General features: G+C 41.7%; 1 protein-coding gene, 1 long non-coding RNA gene and 1 pseudogene across 5 annotated transcripts in view; all 3 read right to left on the bottom strand.

Annotated features, from left to right (window-relative positions):
* Positions 1-1054: 1054 nt before the first annotated feature.
* LOC127449926 (uncharacterized) lies at positions 1055-3256 on the bottom strand. 4 transcript variants are annotated; one of them, XR_007898878.1, is made up of 7 exons: positions 2982-3256; positions 2133-2885; positions 1922-2053; positions 1703-1727; positions 1542-1574; positions 1305-1334; positions 1055-1164 (listed from the first exon to the last, which is right to left on the bottom strand). It is a non-coding gene; the product is annotated as an uncharacterized LOC127449926 (long non-coding RNA). The 4 variants fall into 4 exon arrangements; XR_007898877.1 differs by having other exon boundaries at positions 1060-1164; positions 1922-2226; positions 2416-2885; XR_007898879.1 differs by having other exon boundaries at positions 1063-1164; positions 1922-2226; positions 2604-2885.
* A 329-nt stretch (positions 3257-3585) lies between these two features.
* Positions 3586-18833, bottom strand: LOC127451025 (uncharacterized; annotated as a pseudogene).
* The window catches only part of LOC127449811 (meiosis inhibitor protein 1), a 71102-nt gene continuing 60722 nt past the window's right edge, over positions 10731-21110 (bottom strand). The window contains exon 32 of the transcript XR_007898808.1: positions 10731-10770. The gene's annotated coding sequence lies outside the window, so the exon portion shown is untranslated. The remainder of the gene's footprint in view (positions 10771-21110) is intronic.

The following is a 21110-nucleotide window of genomic DNA, read 5'->3' as shown; positions in this document are numbered from 1 at the left end:
GTAATATAATGTCTACAATGTAGATAAATCATATTAAAAATAAGAAGAAACATAACTATTCCCTTAAAATATCATTAAATGTAATGGGTCACGCAGGGAATTCTGGGAATGCCCGATTATAGTTTTTTACTGTAATTTTAACAATAATTTACAGTAAAAAGTACATGTACTCTCTTGTTAAACAATGTATATTGTTAAAATCATACTTTGTACATTTTATTGTAAAAACGACTGTATTGTCTTTTTAAATATATTATAATTTGTACTGTATATTTTACGTTTAATACTCATGAATTAATTCACGTTTTTTTACTGTAGAATTTTATATTCTTTTACCGTTAAAATGACAACATTTATTTTTCAGTGTAGCTCTTTTTTTTGTGTTTTTAATGACGTTTTGCTGTAAAAAAAGGAAAAACATTTCAGAGTAAATAGTGTTGGCTTTGGTGAAGTTTAGTCAGGTATGAGTTGACCTAACTAGAAAGTTTCAATTACTGGATATCTACTCCACTTTTTAAATGATCATACGAACATTAAGAATATTGAAATTTATGGTCAACTTTACTTCAAACTGCATGTTTTTTTTATCCTAAATCTACCTGTGAGAGTAATAAAATGTTTGGAGTTCACAAAACTTATTGTTTTAAGTGCAAGAAATGTGCAATCCAACCTAAATTGTTAAGTTGGTACAACTAATTCACCTAAAGTTGAGTAAACGCAATAATGCTTTACAGCTAGTTGCCTTCCTTTTTAAATTTACTTTTAAAAAACTAAAAAAAGTTGGATCATTTCCTCACACAAATCCATCATAGTTTGAGCTTCAACTGAAACTCTTTATGTCCCACAGCAAACAATAAATCAATAAAGCAATGAGTAAATGAATTTTCAATCATTTAATATTTATATTTAGAGCTGAATAAAGCAATAATTCTCAAAATGAAATGAATAATATAATAACATAATAAACAGATGAAGGGCAAAGTTTTGGTGATGCAGGAGAAAAGATGCTAAAGGGACGAATCGTTATGAGTCTGTGTTTAATGACTGAAGGACAGTAAGAGAGATCTGTCATCATCACTTACCGGACCGTCTTTTTCCGCAGCATGAAACACACAATCAGCAGAATAATGGGGATAAAAAGAGCACAAATCCAGAACAACTGATCTATATGAATAATAAAAAGAACATATCAGCTCATCTGTGTGACAACAATAAATCTATGTTAGCGTGTAAAACTACAGGTGTAAATCTCTTAATGTTCAGATATAAGACAGATATTAACAGTTAAAGATGAGTGTTTTTACATGAGTGTCGGGGAGCTGGAGTAAAAATATCTGTAAATAAAAACAAACATACAGATCAGAAATATTGTACAACACACACTCATAAAATACAGTAAATACAGGTCTGTTTACACAATAACAAACATCATTAAATCTAAACACTGGACACATGATGTCATTTATTTTCCATGTTCAAAATCATCAATCATGTATGAAGAAACATTTCTATCATCTCTCACACACATCATCTGATCTCACCTGATGTTGGTGTCACTGCAGTTTCATTCCACGCTGATAAAAACACATTAAAAATCATCATGAACAACAGAAGTTTCAACTAAACAAAGAGTTTCAGCTGCATCAGAACACACTAGATCAATGTATAATATCACTGTAAACATTATGATCATCACACTCACCTCTGTATGTGGTCTGGTGTGTGAACTGAAATAAAAGATTCATTAGAACATCATTTCTACTGTTCATTAATGTTTCATTCATTACTTAATGCTGTAAGAGTTTATTATGTTTAGTGTTGTGATGTACTGCATTAATATTCAAAGAGAAGAAGAAAACAGAATCATCCTTTGTTAGGTTTCTTATGCTGTGATTTTCAGATGAATGAGATAGTGAATTACCCCTGAAGTGGGACAGAGGATCTCATGATGAAGTTTCTGCACACAGTGATTGATGATGATTCTGTCAGATGATACAGCAGTCGCAGGTTCAGTCCATCTGTTATATGATGGATCTGCTATCACAACACCATCCTGTTCACAATCAAACACAATTACATCATGTATCTGTCTCCATGTGAAGAACTAACTGAGAAACACTCATCATCATCACCTGTGTGCACCAGGACTGATCACAATCAAACACAATTACATCACGTGTCTGTCTCCATGTGAAGAACTAACTGAGAAACACTCTTCATCATCACCTGTGTGCACCAGGACTGTTCACAATCAAACACAATTACATCACGTGTCTGTCTCCATGTGAAGAACTAACTGAGAAACACTCTTCATCATCACCTGTGTGCACCAGGACTGTTCACAATCAAACACAATTACATCACGTGTCTCTTCTCCATGTGAAGAACTAACTGAGAAACACTCATCATCATCACCTGTGTGCACCAGGACTGATCACAATCAAACACAATTACATCACGTGTCTGTCTACATGTGAAGAACTAACTGAGAAACACTTTTCATCATCACCTGTGTGCACCAGGACTGATCACAGTCAAACACAGTTACATCACGTGTCTGTCTCCATGTGAAGAACTAACTGAGAAACACTTTTCATCATCACCTGTGTGCACCAGGACTGATCACAATCAAACACAGTTACATCACGTGTCTGTCTCCATGTGAAGAACTAACTGAGAAACACTCATCATCATCACCTGTGTGCACCAGGACTGATCACAATCAAACACAATTACATCACGTGTCTGTCTCCATGTGAAGAACTAACTGAGAAACACTCTTCATCATCACCTGTGTGCACCAGGACTGATCACAATCAAACACAATTACATCACGTGTCTGTCTCCATGTGAAGAACTAACTGAGAAACACTCATCATCATCACCTGTGTGCACCAGGACTGATCACAATCAAACACAATTACATCACGTGTCTGCTTCTCCATGTGAAGAACTAACTGAGAAACACTCTTCATCATCACCTGTGTGCACCAGGACTGATCACAATCAAACACAATTACATCACGTGTCTGTCTCCATGTGAAGAACTAACTGAGAAACACTCTTCATCATCACCTGTGTGCACCAGGACTGATCACAATCAAACACAATTACATCACGTGTCTGTCTCCATGTGAAGAACTAACTGAGAAACACTCTTCATCATCACCTGTGTGCACCAGGACTGATCACAATCAAACACAGTTACATCACGTGTCTGTCTCCATGTGAAGAACTAACTGAGAAACACTCTTCATCATCACCTGTGTGCACCAGGACTGATCACAATCAAACACAGTTACATCACGTGTCTGTCTCCATGTGAAGAACTAACTGAGAAATACTCATCATCATCACCTGTGTGTACCAGGACTGATCACAATCAAACACAGTTACATCACGTGTCTGTCTCCATGTGAAGAACTAACTGAGAAACACTCTTCATCATCACCTGTGTGCACCAGGACTGATCACAATCAAACACAGTTACATCACGTGTCTGTCTCCATGTGAAGAACTAACTGAGAAACACTCTTCATCATCACCTGTGTGCACCAGGACTGATCACAATCAAACACAGTTACATCACGTGTCTGTCTCCATGTGAAGAACTAACTGAGAAACACTCTTCATCATCACCTGTGTGTACCAGGACTGTTCACAATCAGGATTCTGGGTTTGATTCAATATCACAGATGATACTTTGTACACAAACCCCACAGCAGTCTGAATCTGTCCACACGTCACATTAATATTCTCCATCATCAAACTCTGAAAATAAAAGAGAAATATTTTAAATCACATTTACATCTCAAAACAGGTGTGTTAATGTAAATTTAAACTTGTCATGATATTAAGGGCCTCTTTAAGAGCTTCTCGTCATCATTAAGGTAATTTAATGAAGAAAAAAAAGCAGTTAAAAACAAAATAATGATGTTTATGGTCAATCCCTCACACACATCAGAAGACTTGGAATATAGTGCACAAGACATATGGGCTGCAAATACAATACTCTTACGAGTTTTACTTTTATGTTATTTTTGTGCTTGCCAGTGTTCATTTCTGGTCACTATATGAAAAACAGCAGCTTGAACATTCTGCTTAACATCTACTTCCGTGTGTTTCACCAAAATAAGAAAGTTATGTGTGATTGGAATGACATACATTTTTATTACTCGACTCTCTGGAAAACTCAATTCTGATTTAAACTCATATCAGTGTTTCATGTCTATTTATTTATTTATGTGGCAAGTATTCTTATAATAAGTTGGATATTAAACACCAACAGAACTAACATAATTTCAATGCAAATACATTTTTCTTATCTATTTATTAATTTGGATAGTAGCTGTGTAATAAGCAAGATCATGTAAAGTCAGTCGGTCTTCATGGTAAAATAAACCCATTCAGGCTGATACAAGTCGCTGCTTCACGTCAGGGTCCTGATCTCTCAGTGAAACAGCAGGTCAACTTTTCTTTAGCAAAAATCGTTCTAAACTGCCCTCCAGTGGGCAAAGCAGTAAGTGGTATAGGGCATATGGGCACATGTGAGCTCCAGTAATCGCCAAAAGCGTTTTATAAAGAGTTATTTTCAGCTGTACAGGATGTAAAACATTGAAGAGGAATGCATATTTTATCAAACCTACCCCGTAACCAGTGCACTAAACCTAACCATTAGTGGAGTAAACATGTAATGTTACAGGAAAATGCAACCTCCAAATCTTTATTTATGCAAACATGATTATTTCCTGGTGACAATGTGGATTTGAACCATGCTCTTCTACACTGCTGACGCATCGCACTTCCGGTCACACCATGAGGGAAGGTAAACTCTTGAGCGGATACAAATATATCTGATGACAGAATGTGATTATGAGAAAGACGGCATAATGGTGCCAATCCCAGGGTAGTGGAACTGTTGGAAACAACATGCCGACTTCTCATGTCATCATGTGGTCCTGTCTGCCAGAGCAACTTCTAAATGCCCAAATGAAAATGAATGAGCACTGCACATTTTACATAGTACAAGCATTTTACATTTTAGGTTTCAGTGTTGTGAATTTTGTGTTTCAGTGTGTAGCTTACATGACATTTCAAGCACTGACAAGTTGTATCATTATTATCATTGCAAAAAATATTTTCTTTGTCTTGTTTTCCAGTAAAAAGATCTAAACATTCTTAAAACAAGATATAATAACCTGACAAGAAAATGACATAAAATATTAAGTCTTGTTTTGAGAGAACTTTACACTCAAGAAAAAAAACATCTGCCAGTGGGGTTCGAAAAATAAATGTGTTTTCTTGTTTTAAGAATGATTAGATATTTTAACTGGAAAACAAGACATAAATATTAATTAAGAAAATCTAATTATGACATCAAATGGATAGAATAGGCTACATTAGTACAAATTTGTACATTAAAATATAAAAAAAATAGAGTCTCTCTCTCTCTCTATATATATAGATATATATTCAGTACATACTGTTTGTCTCCCCAAAGCGTCACAAAACTGGTCACTCTAAAAGTAGTCTGGGGTTGTGCAGTTGTCAGCAGAATCTGGGCCAGTTCTGTCTACGTGCTCCACTGGCATGTATTCTTGATGGCCATCGTAAGATTTGGGATTTCCCTGGGGCAGAACAGCTGGTAGATGGCCATTTGTTCAAGGGGGAACCAGATGGATCAGGTTTGGACCGTTCTATTGATGCAATGACACTATTATTCTGCACTGTCCACAATCACAATGTTTTAAGCATGAAAGTAAAAAGGGAAGGTCTCCTCTTTCTAATACGCAGAGAGCCATGATCATCTCAGCCAATGACTTTGTGCCTTTCAAAATCCCATCTGGTGTTCATTCGCGTGCTGTAATTTTAGAAGAGAGGCTCATTACAGCTCGTCACCACTTCCTGAATTCCCAGATCCTGAGCGTCATCAAACCAGTTTAACAATGATTATGCACAGGTTTATCTTCACAATAGTTGCAGGACAACTACTTTTTCAGTTTTTATAACAACAATAGCACTACAATGTTAAAATGATCAATGTGATTTTTATTTTCAGAGTAAAGTTCATCAAAACCTATTTGATAGTTGAGGGTTTGCTCTTCAGCCAGATCTTTGAAAAAAAAAAAAAAAAACTTATGGCCAGAACTTAAGACTGTTGAATACCCCAGACTATTTCAGTGTAAATAAAAGCACTGTATTGATGGTTAGTTATATGTAAGTTACAATGGAAATGTTGTCTAAATACAGAAAAGTTCTGCAAAGAAAAAGCTTTGCTGTAGAGCGACACGTGACGTGTTGTTGCCCCCAGAAACTTTTACATTCAGAGTGTCCCATTCCCTCCAAGAATTCATCATGTTAGATCAAATGACTTAATGTTTTGATCATTTACAAACCCACAGTTCATAAAATCATTTACAAGCTATATAGTAAATGCATCACAAGCTAACTATAATGAAGCAAATGTTATATACCTTAATCAGGTCCTGATCAAAATCAGTGTGAGATGCCCAGTGTTATTCACAGAACAGATGCTTCCAAATGAATCTTGAGAAGAAATGTCTCTGCATCAGTAAAACGCCTAGCACATTGTGACTGCTGTGACTAAAGACTGCTAGATTAGTTCCCATTTAAAGTTTCATTTTAGTGAAGTTACCAAAAAACTCACTAACATTTATCCAATCGGTCAAAATATATGAAAACAAGAGCTGAAAGTCAGTCCACATTTTTGGATCATCTTTGAATAAAAAGATCTTTATATTAGATAGATATCTAAATTAAACAAATATTCAAGTACAGAAAGCAATGCAAAGCATAAGAGAGGCAAAGCATGGTATAATGTTTTAATATAGCACATGTCATACACAATGATAATACAAAGTGCTTTACACTGAAATGATAAAGAAAATAAAAGACACATTAAAGTCAGTTACAATGTGTACATTAAATGTATTACGAAGACAATAACACTGTACCCAATTAAAACATTATCATGCAGTATTTGCAGTTATAAGCAACACTGCGGGATATTTTTGATCAATATTCTGATATTCTTGTCAATAGGCCCTTCCCTCTTCCCACTGACGGAATGCACAGATGTATTGAATATGTATATAAGAGTATATGGATGAACTCAAAGAAACATTTTTACATCTATGTTTACAGCAAACCTCACTGCAAGCATCAGCACTTTTAAAGCTCAACAGAATTATAATGTTTTTGTTCTTTTGGCACGATGAAGACAATATTGTCAGTTTCACTCACAGTTTATTTTATAGTGTTGTAAAATTAAGAAATATGTTATAATTCAAAACTTGGAGGTTAATACACTGCATATATTTGTTGCATTATAAATAACAGAAACATAACATGAAGTTGTGACGAGGAGGAGGGCGGGGCCGGGCCGTGACTTTGCACGCCCGGCCCCCAATCGGACTAATCAGCCGAGGAGAGTGGATAAATGCAGCCGGATGTGGCAGTTCGGGAGAGAGAGAGCCACATGCAGCTGCTGTGTGTGTGTGTTTATGTTTGTGTCTTTTGTTTAAGTTTTCAAAATATTACTTTGACTGTTCAGCCGGTTCCCGCCTCCTCCTTGCCCATTTTACGCCTGTTACATTTGTTTCCGAAACCCAGGAAGAAGTAGGGATGTGCTGTCGTGGAGTCCTCGCCACTGCTGTCCGCCCAAAGAAGCAGCCGCAGCCGTCCACTGGGGGATGCAGGAGTTGCTGCCAGCCGCCTGGACGCGGAGGAACGGCCGCCAACCGCAAGGGGAGGAGGGGCTCGCTGCCGGCCGCCAGAATGGGAGGGGTGTTCCATCCACCAGGGGTAGGAGGACTCGCTACGGTCCGCCCGGGGAGGAGCGGCTGTCATCTGCCAGAGGGTGGAGGAGTGGTCAAGGACCAGACGACGGCGTGTTAGGGAACTGGCAAGCACATTTTTTTCTCTCTCTCCTCTCTCTCTTTGTCACTCTCTTTCGCCTTGGCCTTTCCCTCTACTCCCCCCCCCCCCTTTGAAGAAGCAATTAACTATTGTTTAATATCTGGATTTATTCATAATTACAGTCTTGTTTTTGTCATCTTTCTGCAGAGACAGTTATTAATATAGCGTTCTGCTCTTTACAGCAGTCTTCTGCAATGGAAAGCCTTTCTTAAATAGTTCAGTGGCATCATTATGTGTTTTAGATTTAATTCATATAAAATGAATTATAATAATTTGTAGTATCTCATGGGCAGAAGAAAATATTCATTTCCATTCTGAAGGAACTTAATAAAAAAAAAAAAGAAGAAGCATCAGATTTACACAAAGATGGCCTATGAGAAAATTCAGCTTGGAACCATTAAGTCTACAGAATCAGAGCTCTGTGGACTGCCAAGATCCTTTCCTCACACACACACCCACATCTAATGTTCTTTCAGGAATCGAGCCAATACCTGAGGACCGCCTCTTTTGGACATGTCAGACATGCTGTGAACTGTTGAGCTGCTGATACTGAGCATGCGTGAGCTGAGGGGTTCATTCGGGGGACGAAATGCATGTTTTTGATGTATTTTCCTGAAAGTACTGGAAATACAGTTATGACTTGATTGTATTATCGCTTTTGCAATGTTTGCTGATCTGGCACTAAACACACACATATTAACAACAGTGAATATAATGATGATCCCCTAAATCACATAAAGATTTAAAAGAGACATTCAAGTCTTCAGAATTAAAGATTTACTCTGAAACCTGTAAACTTTCATTCCCATGAGAGATTTCTGGGTAATCCAGAAAACATCACAATAATGTGAACAAACACACGGCTCCCTGATTGTGTTTAAACGACACATGTACTGATCTTCTGTTACCCTGCTGTACTTGCCCTGATCCAACTGTCTCTCTCTGACTGTGGACAGATGCGGGTCTATAAATCTGTGTGAGAACGAGAGATTCATGGCCCTTTTCTGATCTCTTTCCTCTTCTCTTCCTCTCAGAGAATCTTCTGTAACGCCTCAGCAGTGTGCAGCATCTGAGAGAAGCATTTATACATCAGCTTAAACACGATCTTACCTCAGTACATTCAGTGTTGGGCAATTTACTCTAAAAACGTAACTAACTACTGATTACATCTTCCACAGTGTAATTAAATTACTGTACTAATTACTCTGTCTGAAAAGTAATTACATCACTTATTTCTAATTACTTTCAAAAACCCTGATCAACCTCGTCCAGATGAAAAATACAAGGATATTGTTCTTTTAATTCTTTCAAATAAATCATATCAAATCACATAAATTATTCATGAACTGGTCAAAGAATTTAAGGGGGCAGTGTTATATTAGAAAACATATTTTAACATCAGAGGTTCAATTAGAAAGCACGTTAAATTCCGATTTTAAATTTACTATTTTATATAGAATTGTTCTATAGTCTATACAGTATTTAACGCAATTACATAAGAAGTAACTGTAATTAAATTACTGTAAATTTAAAAGTAATCCCTTACTTTACTTTTTATGAAAAAGTAATTTAATTACAGTAATTCATTACTTAGTATAAATTATTGAAATACATATAAATGGATTTTACAGAGCAAAGCAGTGGCCCAGAGGGTCTAAAAACTTTAGGTTCTGTTCACATTTCTTGAACATGAATTTTCCCCCAATGCAAACAAAATCAAAAATCAATCAAATCACTTTATTGTCACATAGCCATATACACAAGTGCAATGGTGTGTGAAATTCTTGGGTGCAGTTCCGATCAACATAGCAGTCATGACAGTGATGAGACATATACCAATTTACAATAACATCAAATTAACGCAACGCAATTTAAACATCTGTTATACATAATTAAACTCGACTTAAAACATCAAATTAACACAACACAATTTAAACATCTGTTATACACAATTACACTCAACAATATACAAATAACACACTGTACAGTATACAATATGCTGTTTTTTTTGTTTTTTACTATATAGATACTATATAGATACACATTATTCAATAAAAATTAAAATATATATGAAAAAAGTATATATATAGAATGTACAGTATTGTACTGTATTGACATTCAGGCTGTCGGTTGATAGTCAGTTGTTAAGAGAGACATAATATAATGACAGTAATATAATTTATGACAGTCCGGTGTGAGATAAAAGAGTAATAAAGTGCAGGGCTGATGTATTTTGATCGTGGGAGATCAAGAGTTCAGAAGTCTGATTGCTTGGGGGAAGAAGCTATCATGGAGTCGGCTGGTGCGGGTCCTGATGCTGCGATACCGCCTACCTGATGGTAGCAGTGAGAACAGCCCATGGCTCGGGTGGCTGGAGTCTCTGATGATCCTCCGAGCTTTTTTCACACACCGCCTTGTATATATTTCCTGGAGGGAGGGAAGCTCACCTCCGATGATGTGTTTGGCAGTTCGCACCACCCTTTGCAGTGCTTTGCGGTTGTGGGCAGTGCTATTGCCGTACCAGGCGGAGATACAGCCAGTCAGGATGCTCTCCACAGTGCAGGTGTAGAACCGTGTGAGGATGTGGCGGTTCATTCCAAACTTCCTCAGCCGTCTCAGGAAGAAAAGGCGCTGATGAGCCTTCTTCACAACGACTTCAGTGTGGACGGACCATGTGAGTTCCTCAGTGATGTGGACACCCAGGAACTTGAAGCTGCTGACTCTCTCCACTGGTGCTCCATTGATGGTGATTGGACTGTGTTCTCTGTCTTTTCTCCTGAAGTCCACCACAAGCTCCTTTGTCTTACTGACGTTGAGGGAGAGGTTGTGCTCCTGACACCAGTGTGTCAGAGTGTGCACCTCCTCTCTGTAGGCTGTTTCATCATTGTCAGTGATCAGACCTACCACCGTCGTGTCATCAGCAAACTTAATGATGGCATTGGAGTTATGTGTTGCCACACAGTCATGTGTGTACAGGGAATACAGTAGTGGGCTGAGAACACAGCCCTGCGGGGCTCCAGTGTTGAGGGTCAGTGATGAGGAGATGTTGCTGCCTATTCTAACCACCTGGCGTCTGCTTGACAGGAAGTCCAGGATCCAGCTGCACAGCGAGCTGTTTAAGCCCAGAGCCCGGAGTTTCTCATCTAGCTTGGAGGGCACTATGGTGTTGAATGCTGAGCTGTAGTCTACAAACAGCATTCTCACATAAGTGTTCTTTTTTTCCAGGTGGGAGAGAGCAGTGTGTATTGTAGATGCAATGGCATCATCAGTGGAGCGGTTGTTGCGGTAAGCAAACTGCAGCGGGTCAAGATTGAGTGGCAATACAGAGCAGATGTAATCTCTGATTAGTCTCTCAAAACATTTGCTGATGATGGGGGTCAGAGCAACAGGACGCCAGTCATTTAAACAAGTTATTTTCAATTGTTTTGGAACAGGCACAATGGTGGATGTTTTAAAGCATGTGGGGACTACAGACAAAGAGAGGGAAAGGTTGAAAATGTCCGTAAAAACACCAGCCAGCTGGTTCGCGCACGCTCTGATGACGCGGCCCGGAATGCCGTCTGGACCCGCGGCTTTGCGGATATTCACCCGTCGGAAGGATCGGGTTACATCCGCTACAGAGACGGAGAGTGAACTAACCTCTGTAGCTTCGGCCGTGAGAGCTCTCTCCGCGAGGGTGGTGTTATTTCCCTCGAAACGAGCATAAAAAGTATTTAGCTCATCCGGTAGAGAGGCAGCGGTGTTCATGGCGGAGTTTTTATTCCCTTTAAAGTCCGTGATGATGTTAATTCCCTGCCACATGCTTCTAGAGTTGGTGGTGTTAAACTGTCCTTCAATCTTACTCCTGTACTGGCGTTTTGCTGTTTTGATAGTTTTTCGGAGGGCATAACTGGCTTGTTTATGCTCCTCCGCGTTCCCGGAATTAAAAGCGGAGGTCCGCACATTAAGTGCCGCGCGAACATCGCTGTTGATCCACGGCTTCTGATTCGGATAGATTCGCACAGTTCTGGTCGGAATCACTTCCTCTACACACGTTCTGATGAAACACATTACGCTATCAGCGTAAAGCTCGATGTCGTCATCAGAGGCGGACCGGAACATCTCCCAGTCCGTGCGATCAAAACAGTCTTGTAGCGTAGAGTCTGATTGGTCCGACCAGCACTGGATCGTTCTGAGGGTGGGTGCTTCCTGTTTCAGTTTCTGCCTGTAAGCGGGCAGAAGCAGAATGGAAGAGTGGTCCGATTTGCCAAATGGTGGGCGGGGGAGGGATTTGTAGCCATCCCGGAACGGAGAGTAGCAATGGTCCAAAACCCGGTCCCCTCGTGTGTTGAAACTAATGTGCTGGTGATATTTTGGTGCGACTGATTTTAAACTGGCTTTATTAAAGTCCCCGGTCACAATGAACGCGGCCTCAGGGTGCGCGGTTTCCTGCTCACTTATACTCCCATACAGTTCCTTGAGTGCCCGGTCTGTGTCGGCTTGTGGGGGAATGTACACAGCAGTGATAATGACCGCTGTGAATTCCCTTGGTAGCCAGAATGGTCGACACAGAAGCATAAGAAATTCCAGATCAGGAGAACAGAAAGACTTGATGGAATGTACGTTCCTCTGATCACACCAGGATTTGTTGATCATAAAACATACACCACCTCCTCTAGTTTTACCTGAGAGGTCTTTCGCTCTGTCCGCTCGGAGCATGGAGAACCCCGCGGGTTCAATGGCTGAGTCTGGAATCTCCGCAGACATCCAAGTTTCTGTAAGGCAGATAACGCAGCAGTCCCTCGTCTCTCGTTGGAAAGAGATCCGCGCTTTCAGCTCGCAGAGCTTGTTATCCAGAGACTGGACATTTGCCAGTAGAATAGTGGGTAGCGGGGGTCGATTTGCGCGGCGTCTTACTCTGATGAGAACGCCGGCTCTGTTTCCCCTTTTCCTCCTGCGCTTCCGCGGCCGTGCTGCCCAGACAAAGGGCTCCGCTTGCGTGTTTGTAAACAGCGGGTCGGCATTGAGGAATGTGAAGTCCGGTTTACGGTGTGAGATCGCTGAGCCAATGTCCAAAAGTGTTTGTCTGTCGTAGACAATAAGGCAGACAACATCCAAGACAAAAAACATAAGAATTGTAAACAAAACAAACAAACCATTGCTATGTTGTGTCGGAGCTCGCAATGCAGCAGCCATACTCGGCGCCATCTTGAGTCCATTCAGGACACTGTACAAAAATACTGTACACTGACAGTGTTTTCTGCACAACCATTCACTACTAAATTAGCAGCATGAACTATACAGTGCGATTAGTGTCTTACGATTCTGAACAAATTACCCTTATGAGCTGGTTCTTTTGAATCTACAGCACAAAACATGAAGTGCTGCCACCCAAATGACCGACTCCTATCAGCTGGTTCTTTTAAGTAAATAAAAAACTTTCTGAGCCACAAGCCATTCATTTCATCATGTCCAATCAAAATGAACCAGTAACTATTAAGCCCAAAGTATACTTCAGTTTAGTTGCGAACGCTAAGTGTCTGCGTACGGTAGAACACAAGCCTTTCAAAGTATAGTCCATTTGACCGTGCGCACAGACACAGAGGTTTGACGCATGCGCACTACGATAGTTTGTTTTACTCCTCCTGACCTGCAGAAGGCAGCATGGAGCAGTGTAAATAGCAGAACGCTGACGACAGAACGCCCAGTACATGCGCGATTTCTCTGCAAGAGTTACAACCCATAGAAATGTCTTTATACTCTTCCAAACTAGAGTTGTACAAGTGTGGGTATCTCCTAACTTCCTCACACAAGCGCTCATCAGTGTGGGCTTCCATTGACGTTGTGGTCTCCTGCAGTTTGCTGGCATTTTTGTCACTTCCGTTTCTTCTTTGACTACCTCATGAACGCAACAACATGAGAGACAGTGCTGCATCGTTGTGGAACTACGAGTTAGTGCAAAGAATTCCAGATGCATGTGCATTCTGCGCATTCAAAGACGCATGGTTAGAAAATTCTGGCTGCGCGTGTTCAGTGCTCACGTACCGTTGATGACTAAATTTGCTTCACGTGTCCTGCACGCAGACGTTTAGCGTTCGTGTTTGACCAAAGTATATTTTAGCCTTTACTGTGTTATGTAATCTTGTACTATAAGATGCTGTAAACGCTGTTCTGGAACTTTCACCAGAGCCTTTGAATTAGCCACACCTCCTCTGTCAAAAACCATGCACTCCAAAGACACTCACAAACAGTTAGAGACCATTTTGAAGAACACAGAGGGGTAGCGTCCCCCTGAACATTTCGGTGTCTGATCCTGAGTGTTTCAAGGAAGTAGGACACCGTACTGGCACTTATAGAAGGCAATCAAAAAGATGGCACTGCATATGGCCACCTTGGTGTGGAGCTCTCCAATTCTTTTGTTGTTTTTGTTTGTTTGTCCTATGTTTAGTTTTTTTCCCAAACAGTTTTACCAGGGACAAACTGCTGAACAGTCAGCAGCACATACCAGACAATTTTTTCCCCAGTTTTTGACTATTTGTAGGTTTTGCTGGACATTTTAGTCAGAGGCGCAGCTGTTTTGTTTAAGCATGCTATGAGACGCAGGTGTGGGAAATGAGTAGGCACGCTGTTCAAAATCAGACAGAGTGGCTTTCGAACTGCGCTGCCGAGCATCCATCTAGCGAATCTCCACTCTCTTCCTAACAAAATGGATGAATTACTCCTCACCCGCAAAAATAAGGACCTGTGCTTCACCTAAACCTGGCTGAACGAAGCCATTCCGGACAGCACATTACATCTGCAGGGCTTTAAGCTGTTCAGAGCAGATCGCACTGCGGCGTTAACGGGGAAAACGGTGGAATGTGTTTTTACATCACCGAATGTTGGTGTACAGATGTAACAACGCTGAAGAAGATGTGCTGTCCTAATTTAGAGGCGCTCTTCATAAACTGTAAGCCTTTCTACTCACTGTTTTCCTCATTTATTCTTGTGAGTATTTATATTTATCCACACGTGTGCTTGAATGCAGCGCTGCAACAGCTGGCTGATCAGATCACAGACATGGAACAACAATGTCTGGACTCACTTATTATTATTCTTAGAGATTTTAACATGGCAAATATCACACGTGAACTGCACAAATACAGACAGCACGACATGCCCCACCAGAGACAGAAATACACTGGATCATTGTTACACAACAATAAAAGATGCATATCGCTCTGTCCCTCAAGCAGCTTTTGGACCCTCTGATCACTGTCTGGTTCATCTTCTAATCTACAGGCAAAATCTAAAATCAGCTAAACCTGTAGTAAAGATTGATGGACTACTGAAGCAGAGCTGGACCTACAAGCCTGCTTTGACTGCAGTGACTGGAGTGTTTTTGAGGCTGCAGCCACAGACCTGGATGAGCTTACAGATACTGTGACATCATATATCAGTTTCTATTTGGATATGTGCATCCTTCCTAGGGCTTATTTAACATTCAACAATGACAAACCATGGTTACAGGAAAATCCAGGCAGCTTCCTCGGGCCAAAGAGGATGCTTACAGAAGTGGGGATAAAATCTTGTACAATCAGGCCAAATACAGACTGACAAAGGAGATTAGAGTGGCTACAAGAAGCTATTCTGAAAAGCTGAAAAAACTGTTTTCAGCTAACGGCCCTGCATCAGTGTGGAAAGGCCTGAAAGTGTTCATCAACAACAAGACATCATCCCCCAACACTGTAGGGAATCAACAAATGGCTGACGATTTGGATGTGTTTTACTCTTGATTTGAAAAGCCCAGTCTTACACCCCACACCCGCTACGACCTTCACAGCACACAAACATTTACACCTCCTGTAACCCCCCTCCTCACCTCTCCTTCTATCCAACCTGCAATTAAGATCTGTGAACAGGATGTGTGCTGGGTTTTCAGGAAACAGAAGACAAGAAAAGCACAGGGCCCAGATGGTGTTTCGCACACTTGTCTAAAACCCTGTGCTGACCAGTTGGCCCCCATCTTCACACAGATCTTCAATAGATCACTGGAGCAGTGTGAAGTTCCCTGCTGCTTCAAATGCTCCACAATCTTACCCATCCCAAAGAAACCCAAGATCAAAGGACTTAATGACTACAGACCTGTCGCTCTGACATCTGTGGTCATAAAGTAATTTGAGAGACTGGCATTGGCCTACCTGAAGAACATCACTGAAACCTTTTTGGATCCCCTGCAGTTTGTTTATCGAGCAAACAGGTCTGTGGATGATGCAGTCAATATGGGACTGCATTACATACTTCAGACCAGGGACTTATGTAAGGACACTATTTGTTGACTTCAGTTTGGTTTTTAACACCATCAACACCGCACTCATACTGACTAAATTAACCAAGCTTTCTGTTCCTGCCTCTATCTGTCAGTGGATCACCAGCTTTCTAACAGACAGGCAGCAGCTAGTGAGACAGGGGAAACTCACCTCCAGCACATGTACAATCAGCACTGGTGCCTCCCAGGGATGTGTGCTCTCCCCACTACTCTTCTCCCTGTATATATAAAAAAAGACTGCACTTCCAATATCCCCTCTGTTAAGCTCCTGAAGTTTGCAGATAACACTACAGTCATCTGGAAGTTGAACAACTGTCCGTTCAGTCAAAACAACCTAGAGCAGAACATGCTTAAAACAGTGGAGATCATTGTGGACTTTAAGAGGAAAAACCCAGCATCAACCCGCTCACCATTCTAAACAGCACTGTGGCAGCAGTGGAGTCATTCAGGTTCCTGGGCACCACTATCTCACAGGACATGAAGTGGGAGACACACATTGACTCCATTGTGAAAAAGGCCCAGCAGAGGTTGTACTTCCTTCGCCAGCTGAGGAAGTTCAACCTGCCACAGGCGCTGCTGATACGGTTCTATTCAGCTGTAATTGAGTCTTTCCTCTGCACTTCTATAACTGTCTGGTTTGGTTCAGCTAACAAGTCAGACATCAAAAGACTTCAAAGGATAGTTCGGACTGCTGAGTGGATTACTGGCACTCCCTTACCCACCCTGCTAGAACTGAACACATCCAGAGTGATGAAAAAGGCTGGAAAAATCACTCTTGTCCCCATTCACCCAGCACACTTCCTTTTCAAACCTTTGCCCTCTGGCCTGAGCTACAGAGCACCAGTTCAGCCGCGCACAGGAACAGTTTTTTCCTTCAAGCCATCCACCGCATGAACAGTTAAAATACATAAAATACAAATACATTCCTTTTGTCAATACAACCATGTGCAGTATTCAGTCCATTCGTTCCTACTTATATCCATATTTCATTTATATTCTTTAACATATCCTACATCTTCTTCAATACATTACATTACCTGCACATAACTGTATATCAACATTATTGCTCTATTGTATATTTCTCATTTTGTATCTGTTATATCTTATTTTTTTGTGTCACTATATGTATATATGTTTAAATATATGTGTGTATGTATGTATGTACTGTATATATGGTTGCATTCAATTTTTGCACTGGAAGCTTCTGTCACCATGACAAATTCCTTGTGTGTGTAAGCAATACTTGGCAATAAGGCTCATTCTGATCCTGAAGTAAACGGGTGCCAGCACTTTGACTGTCCAAAAGGCACATTTAGGCAGCATAAAAGTAATCCACAAGACTCCACTCGATCAAATAATGTCTTCTGTAGCAAATTGATGTTTGTGTAAAAAAACAAGTCAATAATTAAATTATTTTTTTACTTTAAATCGGTGCTTTCATCCAGAGTTCTGATGCTGTTTGAAATGGCTGAACTCTCGTGTGACTTTTATTCTTCTATAGGAAATAAGTGCTGCTTACGAATTCTTGCTTGAACACTCCAACGCGCTTACAGTGACAGCTACGTGCTGCGTCAACTGCTGGCAGGAAGTGCTTTTTAAAAGTTAATAACGTTTTAATTATTGATTTATTTTTACACAAACTTATTGTTCAGCTTCAGAAGACATTATTTGATCGACTGGAGTCTTGTGGATTACTTTTATGCTGCCTGAATTTGACTTTTGGACCATCAAAATGCTGAAGCCCTTCCACTTGCATTATAATGATTTCCAGAGATGAGAAATTCTTCTAAAATTTTTAATTTGTGTTCTGCTGAAGAAAGGCAGTAATAGGGTTATAGTCATACACATCTGGGATGGCATTAGGGTAAGTGAATAATGAGAGAATTTTCTTTTTTGGTTGAACTATTCCTTTAAGCTAAGTGTGACAACAATTTTGTGTGACTTTGTGGCATCAATTTATCAAAGTATTTTATAATGACAAAAATACATCAATGTCCTTGCTTCCTCTCCTTCAAGCCTTGACAAATTTCCCATAGTTTTCTGCTACCATTCTGTCAATCTTCTTCAGTAATTCTGGAACCTGACTGCTGTCCACTTTACTTTTGTTACTGAAACAGTGATACCTTCCTCCACATTCTGTAACAAGCTGTTGTAGATCTGCATGATCTTTGCATTGTAGATGTTTCTCAACTGTCTCCTCCAGCTCCTCCAACTCATCTCCACCCATAAACAGAACCATGATATAATTCTGAACTTCTTGGCCAAAGAAATCTTTAATAACATTTCTTCTTCATGTTCCACTTTTTTCTAAAGGCACAACCAGTAGTACGGCATGAGACCTGCTGAACAGAGAGCCAGGAGATTCTCTTTCAGACTCTGAAACTTCTCTTTGCTGAGATATGGATCCAGTAGATCTGGAGGATCAATCACATGAATCTGCTTTTCATTGATGTGTGTTATGTCCTCAAAAACGTAATCTTGACGCCTTTTTACTTTAAACTTATTTTTGTCCCAGTATTGTGTTTCCTGATGATCTTTAGCCAGAACCCTTCCTGCCCATCAGAAGAATCCGTACAGAATCATCTGGGCTGGAGCTGCCATCTGACATATCTGAAAGTGACAGAAAATATGGAATATGTCTGAAAAAGAAAAAACAGGTAGACAAGCTGTCATTTTCATTGCAGTCAAAGTGCTAGACAGGAACATAATACCATGAAATAGAAACACAACAGCAATGACAGCTGCTGAATTAATTCCAATTTCATGTTGCACTTTCCACAAATAGGTTAAGAAATAAGACCTGAAGACCAATCAGGAGGTAAAACTAAATATCATAATAGCAGTTTTATTTTCCAATAATTTTCTAGGAGGTTTAAGATTTTTGCAACCCTTTTACGAAAATGTAGGACATTTCTGAACATCTTGATTCCCTTAAGTTTGTTTGGGTTATCGGTTCTGAGTTTGACTTTAGTGCAGACACACGTAAGTTTCAATTGGACAAAGGTCAACTGTCATATTTTTTCATTAAAAATATCATTTTATATTGTGTTCCCATGCATTGGTTACAGTAAGTTGTCTTTATTAACGGATTAATAATATACTTGTTAACAGTGGTGTGCAATGCATTAAACAGGTACCCCTTCAACAGGTAGAGGTCTTGACACGAGGAGGGCTTGACACGAGTAGGTCTTGACACGAAGAGGTCTTGACACGAGGAGGCCTTGACACGAGGAGATCTTGACACAAGTAGGTCTTCACACGAGGCGGTCTTCACACGAGGCGGTCTTCACACGAGGCGGTCTTGACACGAGGAGGTCTTCACACGAGGAGGGCTTCATACGAGGAGGGCTTGACACAAATAGGTCTTGACACGAGGAGGGCTTGACACAAGTAGGTCTTGAAACGAAGGGCTTTCCTGATGATCTTTAGCCAGAACCCTTCCTGCCCATCAGAAGAATCCGTACAGAATCATCTGGGCTGGAGCTGCCATTTAAAGATGCGTCTTTCTAAAGATGCCTTTCCGTTTGTGTGTTATTCCTGGTTGCGGTCGTTTTCTCTCAACTTCGGATGGTCATGATCGCCGTCTTTCGTGTCTGGGCGCGACCCACACGGAGGCAGCGTTTATGAATGGTTCATGTTCTCACTGCGAGAACATGACCATGGCAACGTTGCGGTCGCGGCTTGCTTTCATAAGGAAGCAAGCCACCCCAGCGGCTCCCTGCCTTGGTCCTCCTACCTACTGGTTTGAGGTCAGCACGGCTGGCGCTGGGGGCGATTTGGGGACCTCAATGGGATCGCCTCCGCCGGGTATCCCCCCGCAGACCTCCCATTCCCCAGCACGCTCGTCTGCCCCAATCGGGCTTCCGGATGAGTTCGCCGGCTCGTCGCACGGCGAGTCTGGCTTCTTGTTCGAGGCCCGCGAAGATGATGAGCTCTCGAGCGCAGCATCGGAGAGCAGGCTTGTCAAGTCGGACGCAGAAGCCTCAGTTGGGCTTCCCTTCGGGGACGGTCGCCCAGTTACAGGCCGATGCCGAAATGACGGACATGCTTTCCCGGGCGGCCGCCCTGCAGGTCCACCAAGCCAAGGCACTGAAAGAACAGCACGAGGGTATTTCCGCCCCAGATTTGATGCAGGAACTGCGCTCGGTGACTGACCTCGCCCTCCGGGCGACGAAGGTCACGGCGCGGTCTCTCGGGCGGACGATGGCCACACTAGTGGTCCAGGAGCGCCACCTGTGGCTCAACCTGGTCGAGATGGGCGAGGCCGACAAGACACGGTTCCTTGCTGCCCCCATTTCCCAGGCAGGCCTATGCAGTGTCACCGATGAGGACATTGCCCAGCAGATCGCGATGGCAATGCAGCGGCAGGCAATCCTGCCCCGGCGCGGCTCAAGACCCCGCACCCTGTCTGCTCGTCGCCAAGGGCGTCCCCCTGCGGTGACTGCACCGGCTCCGCCGCAGCCCACCCCTCCGGCCCGGCCCCGGCGTGGAGCCCACCGCAGGAAGCCGACGCCACCCGTCTCACAGCCGGCACCGAAGAACCCACGGAGGTCTTCGAAGCACCCCTGAGACGGGCAACCCAGGGTTGAGGGAACCCACTCACCTGGAGCTGGTAGAAAGACCACTCCATCCCCCGGTGGAGGGCCGGGTGGAAAATCTTTTGTTGCCTTTTTGTTTGATTTCGCCGCACGCCCAAGTGGCTGCGGTACCCAACAGTTCAACAAAAGAGCGGCTTCCTTCCTCCCTGGGTCACATACCCGGTGTGTACGGTCGTCACCACGACTACCATCCACGGGCTTTATCTTGCAGGATTGGCGCTTCAGCGGTGCCCTTTCCGCCCCTGAGCGCCCAGCTGTGGCACAAATCCACCCCCGATGTGACAGCC

This window comes from Myxocyprinus asiaticus, chromosome 13 (assembly GCF_019703515.2).
Source record: "Myxocyprinus asiaticus isolate MX2 ecotype Aquarium Trade chromosome 13, UBuf_Myxa_2, whole genome shotgun sequence".
Lineage (NCBI taxonomy): Eukaryota > Metazoa > Chordata > Actinopteri > Cypriniformes > Catostomidae > Myxocyprinus > Myxocyprinus asiaticus.
This window is presented reverse-complemented; position numbering and strand designations above follow the sequence as displayed.